The sequence below is a fragment of the Spea bombifrons genome, chromosome 1 (genome assembly GCF_027358695.1).
Source record: "Spea bombifrons isolate aSpeBom1 chromosome 1, aSpeBom1.2.pri, whole genome shotgun sequence".
NCBI lineage: Eukaryota > Metazoa > Chordata > Amphibia > Anura > Pelobatidae > Spea > Spea bombifrons.
The window spans coordinates 71,727,347-71,737,336 of record NC_071087.1 but is presented as its reverse complement, the minus strand read 5'-3'; positions in this window follow the sequence as shown (position 1 = coordinate 71,737,336).

The window sequence follows — 9,990 nt, the reverse complement described above, 5'->3', positions numbered from 1 at the left end:
ACAGGCCAAAAACATCCCACAGGCCAAAAAACAATTTTTGTGAAGAACGTTATGTACTTCTTTTTGTTCTATATCAGGTTTTAAATAACTCCTCACTAATTTATTTTTTATTTTTGGTGCTCCCTGAAAACAATTTTGGGGCGTTCTGGTATAATTTCCATCAAACCGTCATCTTTTTCTAGAAGATGCCAATGTTTGTTAATCATTTTCTGTACTTTCTTACTTGCTCCATTGTAGTCCAATATCAGATCAGCCTTAACACTGGTATTAATCCATGCTACTTACGCTGAAAATATTTTTTTTTTTTAATAAGTTATTAAATTTTTTAAATATATAAAACACATACCAATATCATACAATGTAGAAAAACATTTCCAACATTCTGGTCCATTATGAGTCCAAAAATCTATTTTGTGTTTATAACTTCAGTATCATATATCAAAGATTACAATACCTACATATGAGATAGACAAATAATTAAACCTTAAATTTAATAAACAGGCCCACTTTCAAATGGATCCAGACTAATTTCCTTAAATACTACATTCATTCAGGACGCATACATTCAAAGGTGACGGCTGAAGGTAGGAGTAAAAAATTAATTACCTATGACTAAGATATAGTCCAAAGACACTATGCCCATTGGGGTCTTACATTACATGGGTGAGAGGTACAGCTTAGTATAAAAAAGCTCAAGGAAGTTGAATTTATATCAGAATGCAAAGATATCTAAATGATGGAGTCAAAGATATTTAGGTAAAAATATCTAAATGATAAAGTCAAAGATATTTAGCTCAGTTGTGAAACTACATTGGATGGATAACAAATACAAGATGGTATATGAAGACACAAAAAATAACGAAAAATACCAATGAATAAAGTTATCTAAGTAGTGAAGTCAAAATTGTTTAAGTGCGTATCCGTATTATATTTAAACCACAAAGACCAAATATTATTATATTTGGAAAGATTTTGATTCACCAAATAAAAATGTTTTTCCATTCTAGCTTGATGAGTTATTTGATCAGTTATCTCTTTCCAGGTAGGAGCTTCGTCTTTCCTCCAGGCTCTGGCCATACATATTAATAGCTAATAAGATGTTAACTGCCAATAATTTGGATGTGCCATCTGAAGGAGGTAAGGATAGATGTAAAAGCCAAGGATAAGAATATATGGAAAAATTGCATTTGAATATATATGAAAAAAGCTTAACAGTTTCCAACTTAATATTATCCAATTTGCAACAAGTCCACCATGTATGAAATTGAGTCCCCTCCTCATATCCACATCTCCAATATAAGTTGGAATTTGAATTAGAAATTTTACTTAGGTGAGAAGGGACTAAGTACCAGCGGCGTAACAGCTTAAAGAACATCTCTTGGATATTAATTGCATGCACTGCATTCCTAACTTGTGACCAAGTATCAGCCCATCTTTCCATAGGCAATGTAACCTCACATTCATTTTGCCATTTTTGTATAGAAAGGGGTATTATATAATTTTTTTGCTCATCAAGATAAGATGATATCAAAGATATTAATTTTTTTTTATAATGTTTGTTGACAATTATATCTATTTCTAGGGGTGGGTGGACTGTCTGGAGACCCAAGAAATGTTTCAGTCTGAGATAGGTAAACAATTCTTTGTCAGGAAGCTTAAATTTAGCTTGTAAGTCTGGAAAACTAAGAAATGAATCATTCAATTTTAAATCTCCGATTGTCCAAATATTATTTGAAGTCCAATTTATCAAATTGATATTCTGCATATGGTATTTTAGGACCTTCAGAGGTGTAAGGAGTGTAAATTCCGCATCTATACCTTCTACTGCTCTAAACTTATAACTTGTTTTTAATGCATCCGTTATAATTGGATTCATTAAGTTTAATTTTTTCGAAGTAGAAGGTCTGAGCCAAAAAAAATTAAATAGATCATGCTCGTTTGCCTGAATACGTTCACAGTACAGCCAACCCAGCTTTATATCCTTTTTGGTATTCCAATATATCACGTGTAAACATTACGGCTTCATGTATCATTCTGATATCTGGAAAACCCAGACCCAGATATCTATGGCTTCTTTTAATTGTTTTCTGACTTATTCTCGATTTACCTAATTTCCAAACAAAGGAGAGAAGCATTCTTGATAGTTTATCCAAAATATAACACGAAACTCGAAGAGATATTGTCCTAAAAAGATATAAAATTTTAGGAATTAAGTAAGATTTAACCATATTAATTCTAGCCAAGATAACTCTATTAATTTCAGCTTTTCTATTAAGGTGGCAAGATTATTCAATACTATTTCATAATTCAAAAAAACGAATTGTTTTAAATTAAACATTAATTTGATCCCAAGATAGTCCACCGATTCTTTTGAGCAATTAAGATGGTATTGCTCAGCGAGATAAGTCTTTTGGGCAGAGGAAACATATGCTGACATCGCCTGAGTCTTTGGAAGATTTAATTTATAATTTGAATATGAGCTAAATTCTTGAATAGCTAACAGAGCCGCAGGAACTGATACCTCTGGTTTTGTCAGAGTGAGGATAATATCATCTGCATATAATGTAATTTTAAAGGATTGTTCCTTAATGTTAATCCCTTGTATATCTTGCAATGATCTAATTTGGATCGCCAAGGGCTCTATTGTTAATGCATAGAAGAGAGGAGCCAACGGACACCCCTGTCGAGTGCCATTGGCAATATCAAAAAAAGTAGAATTCAAAGCGGGCCCTGTAACCTTAGCAGTAGGAGTACTATATAAAGCCATTGTACTTGATTTAAAAAATCTGGTAATTCCTACCGCATCCAAAGTCGCACTCAAGAAATTCCAATTTACCCTATCAAAAGCCTTCTCGGCATCTAAAGCCAAGAAGACAGAAGGAGTGCGAGTATAATGCACCTGTGCGATCAAGTCTAATAATTTCCGAGTATTATCTTCTCCATTTCTGGATCAATCAGATCTGTTATTACTTTACTTAGTGTGTTTGCTAAAATTTTAGAATAGATCTTTGCATCTACATTTATCAAAGAGATCGGTGTATAATGAGAAAGGAAGCAGGGATCTTTCCCTGGTTTTGGGACTGGGCATATAGAAGCTTGAAGAAAATCTTTGGTGGCAACACCCTGTTCTCCAATCTTATTAAAGACCCTCAACAAGAGAGGGGAAATCAAAGGATCTAATAACTTATAAAATAGTGCTGTATAGCCATCCGGGCCAGGTGATTTCCCATTCTTTAAATTTGAAATAGCGTCTCTTATTTCACTCAATGAAAAGGGTCTATTAATATATTCTACTTTTTCTCTAGATAATTTTGGTATCGGAAGATTTCGAAGAAAGCATTCAATACGGGAGAGGGAAATGTCTCTTGGTCTAAGATTATAAAGAGATTTATAATAATCTCTAAAGGCTTCTGAAATTTGTGAAGGATCCAGAATTACTTTATTATTTACTATCAGTTTCTTTATTCTATGTCTTTGGACTGTTGATTTAATTTTATTAGTTATCCACTTATTCGGACGGTTACTATCATAGTACCACCTCTGTTTAGAATAAGAGATGGCTCTCTCTAATTTCTCATCAAGCTTTAATTTAATCTCCGTCTGAATTTTTGCTATTTCTTTCATAGTATCCGGAATGGGATTTAATTTATTAATACGTTCGACCTTTGCCAGTGCTATATAGAGATCAGAAATAGATCTGCCTCTTTGCTTACTAATGTAGGCATCAGTTTTTATTAAGTACCCCCTTAGTGTACATTTAAGTGCCCCCCATAATGTAGATTCTTGAACTGAGCCGTTATCATTAATCTGGATAAATTGCTGGACTTCTTTAACCCCTTAATGACAATTGCCGGTTCTGGCACGGCACGAAAAAAAAGTCGATTATGACAAATGACGTGCCAGAACCGGCACGTCTTTAAACGGGTGCAGAAAGCGATCTACGTTCGCTTTCTGCACCCAAACGGCGTTGCTGTAATGCCTCGACCTCGAGGCATTCAGCAACGCCACGATCGGCACCAGGGGCCATGTCTGGCCCCTCCCCGGGGCGTCAACAACCGCCATACATTGTATGGCGGCGGACGCACGTTTTAAAAGCGTTTAGGAGGCGATCAACGATCACCTCCTAAACTTAAATGGTGTCGCTGGAATGCCTCGATCAGGAGGCATCCAGCGACACCAAAAACTTACCTTTGGATGGACTGTGACCGCTCCGGAGAGCGGTCACAGCCGCAGCTGCCGGTGATCTTCGCCATCTGCAAGATGGCGGCGGCCCGGGAAAAAAAACAATAAAGTTGAAAAAGTTCGCTAGACGGTCTCAGACCCTCTAGAGAACTCTGGCTCCACTTGCAGGTTGAATACAGGTACTGCATTCAACCATGCAAGTCAATGGAGCCCAGTTTTCTAATCACAGTGTGATTAGTAAAAATAAATTAAAAAATAAAATAAAATTAATAATAATTAGAAAAAAATAGTAAACAAAACAGTAAAATGTAAAAATAATTTCCCACTGATGTCACTATCAGGGGAACCTTCAAGTTGAAAAAAAATGTAAATTTTTTTTAAAAAAAGGCAAAAAAAATTAAATATATATATAAAAAATATATTTTTGTGAGCAAGTCCTAAAATTAGCACATTAGCTTAAAACAATTCTCGCATGGAGAGAGTTAAAATACTGGCATATTAAATGCCCATGGGGTGTCTACTTTTAAAAAAGGTATGATTTGATGGGGTAAATTGAATTGGCCGGGTTCAACAAGGTCCCAATTAACACGGGGGGAAGGATGGCCACACATCTAATTTCCAATTAGAAAAATGCACACATACCAAATGTGGCCTTTTAGTTCCCCCCCAAAATGACAAACCCATGCATATGGGGTATCACTGTACTCAGGAGATGTTGCTGAACACATATTGGGGTGTTGTGTGACAGCGGCATATACCAGGGGCTGTAAATTCATACATAACATAGGTGTGTGGGGGAAAAATACACACAAAAGAATACTACTGCAAACTTTGAAAAAATTCTGGTGGTAAAATGTGTGCATGCAAAGAGTTAAAATACCAGCATTTAAAATACCCTGGTGTGTCTAGTTTTCAAAAATATATGGTTTTGTTGGGCACACTGAAATGGTCCGGCTCAAAGATGTACCAAATAGGGCATGGGCAGTGGATCCCCAAATGCAAGTTCAACATTGAAAAATGTCCCAAATGTGACCCTTTTGCCCCCAAACAGCCAGGCAAAATCATTCATGTGAGGTATCGCTGTACTCAGGAGATGTTGCTGAACACATATTGGGGTGTTTTGTGATAGTGACATATATTAGAACCTGTTTATTCATACCTGAAGTAAAATGTGTGTGAAAAAACAAATGCAAAAAATGACTACCACAAAGTTTGAGAAATACTGGTGGTAGATATGGTGCATGGAAAGAGTTAAAATACTAGCCTTTGAAATACCCTGGGGTGTCTAGTTTTCAAAAATATATGGCTTTATTGGGCATACTGAAATGGCCCGGCTCGAAGATGTACCAAATAGGGCATGGGCAGTTGATCGCCAAACGTCAAAGTTCAACATTGAAAATGTGCATGCCCCAAATGTGGCCATTTTGCCCCCAAACAGCCAGGCAAAATCATTCATGTGAGGTATCGCTGTACTCAGGAGATGTTGGTAAACACATATTGGGGTGTTTTATGATAGTGACATATACCAGAACCTGTTTATTCATACCTGAAGTAAAATGTGTGTGAAAAAACAAATGCAAACAAATTACTACCATAAAGTTTGACAAAGGCTGATGGCAGAAATAGTGCCTGGAAAGGGTTAAAATACTAGCATTTGGAATACCCTGGGCTGTCTAGTTTTCAAAAATATAAGACTTGATGGGGTAAATTGCATTGGCCGGCTTCAAAGATACCCGAAATGGCACATGGGGGGAAGAATTACCAGATTTGGAAAAAATGGCTTTGAAATAGCAAAACGCTACCTGTACTTATTGCCCCATAATGTATAGAAAAAAGCAAAAAAACATAAAAACATTGGGTATTTCTAAACTCAGGACAAATAGTAGAATCTATTTAGCAGTTTTTTTCATTACCTTTATAGATGAGTAAAAGATTTTTCAACTAAAAGTTAGAAACAGTCATTTTTTTCTAAATGTTTCACCATATTTTATACTTTTTTTAATAGTAAATAATATGATACAATCAAAACAATGTCATCTAAAGAAAGCCCTACTTGTCCTGAAAAAAACAATATATAATGTGTGTGGGTTCAGTAAACAGGAAAGAAGATAATTACAGCTAAACACGAGCAGCGCAGAAATGTTAAAACGGCCATTGTCACGAAGGGTACAAAAAGTAAAATCAACCTTTGTCACGAAGGGGTTAAAAAGATTTTGTTTATATAGATCGATTTGTAAATTAAATTCATTCAATCTCCATCCCGGTCTAGCATTATATTTGCATTGATCACTTATTGTAAAGAAAACTGGTGCGTGATCAGACCAAGAGATATTCCCAATTCGAGAAGAAATGCAATTCCTTAAGGGTACTAAAATGGTATATACTGCGTCAATCCTTGAATAAGAAAGATGTCTATTAGAGAAAAAAGTATAATCTTTTTCCGAAGGGTGTTGAGTCCTACAGATATCAAATATATTATAATTTTCCATAAGTGTTGACAATCTTGGAGCCATAGTCCCTGCATCCCTATCAGAGGATCCACTATCTCTTAGTCTTTTATCTAGGTCCACACTTAAGACACGGTTCAAATCCCCACCAAATAATAGGATACCCCTTCTAACTTCCTCAGTTCTTTTAATAAGCAGGGTTAGAAATTTCACCGGATAATCGTTGGGTGCATAAAAGTTAACCAAAGTATATATTATATCATTTAATTTACATATAAGTATAACATATCTGCCAAGAGGATCGCACTCATGGAATATATGATCAAACTTAATGTCGGTAGACAAGATTATCGCTGTGCCCCTTTTCTTTTTAAATGATAAATTAGATGAATAGATAGTAGAATATTTTTTAAATTTCCAATATGTATGTCCTTCGTCATTCCAATGAGTCTCCTGAGCAAAACAAATCGATATCTTTTGTCTAATTAATGTTTCGTACAGATACATCCTCTTTTGAGGTGTATTTAAGCCTTGAGTATTTATAGTAACTAAGTTGAGCTTTACCATTTTAATTTAAATTTTACCCCATAGTGTTTAGTCAAGCTTCTCCAAATCATCGAATCAATATGTCCCAACCAGCAGCCGCCACCACAACTAACAAACATAAGATTCATACTCAAGAGATACAGAAATTTTTGCATCTCAAGCTCTGATACCAAGATAAAATCAGAGCACAATCAAGTGGAGGTGCAAGAGGGTGAAGAAATGGCCACAAATACTAAACAAAAAAAAAAATTATTGTACAAAAAATCAATTCATAAACTTATGGTCTATGATTATCATATAGCCAACAAATAATTGGAATATTATAAAAGTATCACCTATACAGTGTTCCGTTATAGTTATCCTAAAATCTGATATATGCATGCCCTTAATATAAACCAACACTCCAATTCATCAAAAGAAAAAAATCACTATAGTTCAGTGCTTTATGTGTCCACTTTGTGTAAAATTCATTGTATTCATAATGTGTAATTTCCCGTAATGGGAATATTACTAAATGTCTAAGATTTCCATAAACAATAGTGTTCTTAAGTCACTGTTATAATGTGTTAGTCTTAATATCTTAGTCTAGTGTTCCATTATTTCATCAATATTCAAACAATTACCAACAAATGATTGAAATATTTTAAATGTGTCACCTATACAGTGTTCCTTCAAAATTAACCTATAATCCAACACTCCAATTCATCAATAAAAAAAATTACTAAAATTCATTGCTTTATGTGTCCTCTTTGTGTAATGTTCATTGTGTACATATTATGTAGTTTTCCATAATAGAAATATTACTAATTATCTAAGTTTCTGTAAACAATAGCTCTTCTAAAGTCACTACTATGACATAAGTATATTTAACCTAAGAGAAAAAAAAGGGTAAATAAATAAATAAATAAATATATTAAATTAATAAGAAATAAATAATTTTAAGGAGGAAAACGAGGTGCAGCTTTGAGTTTATTCAGATGTCTTATTGTGTTCTTCAGCCTGTAGAAGAAGGGCTTTTGCCTTATCTGGGTCTTCAAAGGTATATTCTTGATGTCGAAATATGAAAAATTATTTAGTTGGAAAAAGCCATCTGTAAGTGATTCCCATCTTCCTCAGTGTAGATGTTACATCTGAAAATTTACGTCTATTGTTTCTTGTTGCCAAAGATAAATCGGAAAAAAAGCAACAATTCTTTATAAGGGTCCTGAAATTGCCTGGCTCTGGCTGCCTTCATCAGTAGATCTTTAATCTTGAAGTTGTTACAGCAAATAATCACATCTCTCGGGTTCTCCATATTAGGGAAATTTTTGGGTTTTGGTAATCTGTGTATACGCTCAAATGGGAAATTTTCCAAATTATCATCTTTGATCACTGAGGAGGCCCATTTTTTACAGAATAGCTCTAACCGATCATTAGGAACATCCTCAGGAATACTTCTTATGCGTATCCTTGATCGGTCCTCTAGATCCGTTATTTTAAGCTCCAAGTTATTTAATTCTGCTTTCAAGATTTTGTTATGTGCGTATAGTTGTTCAACTTCATTTCTTAAAGATTGTGTCTCTATCGTCAATTTGCCCATATTTTCTGAGATTGTGTGGAACTCTTGCTTAAGATCTAACATATTTTCTTTAAGGTCCACTTTAATTTGTTCACGAAGGGTTTCTAAAGCTTTTGTTAAGGTATCATTAAAGGTTAATTCCATGGAGTCACCAGAACTTTCAGTATTTGTTCTCTCTCAGGCGTTACCATAAGACCAGGTAAAGATTTCCTGTAAATATTAGCAGCTTTTGGAGAGTAATATCCGCTTATTGCACTCATTGCCTTTGTATTGGTGCTTTGGGGCTTTTCTTTATCCCTCTATTTTTCCTTCTCCTTGTCCTTTTTAGGAGGCATTGTAGAAAGATAAGTAATATGTACTGGGTTAACCTTTTGGAGTTGATATAGCACTAAAAAAAAAAATAGTAATAGTTAAGTGTAGCCTTTAACCCTTTAGATAAAGCAGATAACAAAACTGTAGGTTGTAGTTGTTTGTAGAGATCCCAAAGACTGTAGAGATCCCAAAGACTGTCTTCACGTTCACTGACTTCACGTTGACTTATAAGAGGTCTCAAGTGATCTGGTAACAATTTAGTATGAAGATTTTACTTATATTTCCCAGCATTTCAGAAGTTTTGAGCATCTCAATAGGCCATCTCAATAGGGTTTATGCAAATCGCTGTTCCTTTCCCAGTCACTTATAAAGAACCTTGAGTAGTAGACTGATAAACTGGAGAACTGACAAACTGGAGAACTTTCACATTTGCCAAAAGAAACCTTCAATATTCACTGTTTCAAGATTTTTTTTTTTCTTTTCTTTTCTTACAAATAGCGTCCAAAAATCCAAAATTTAGAAAATTATATGCCAATTATATTTAAAGGAAGTTGTGGTTTGCAGGTTAGAGGATGAAGTAGATAAGTTAATTATCTGCAGCCAGATATCAACTTGCTACAAATAAATTAAATTAAATATAAATTAAATATAAATTAAAGGTGAAAATACACTTTCTCCACACTTTCTCCACACTCTCTTATATATTTGGTCTTATATATATATTTCTTCTTCCAGTCTAGCCGCTTTCCCTTTTGTTTCTTCCTTAATTCTTTAGTTTAGGCTTTACAATTTAGTGTTTGCAGCTTATAAATTATAGTTTATGTCTTGCAGGCTTCACGCAGATGAAATGGTTTCGTTCCGCTTTTTTTTTTCCTTTTTTCTTGTCCCTTTTTCGAACGGTTCTTTTTGCAGATTGCCGCGTGGTTCAGCAGACGCTTTTCACGA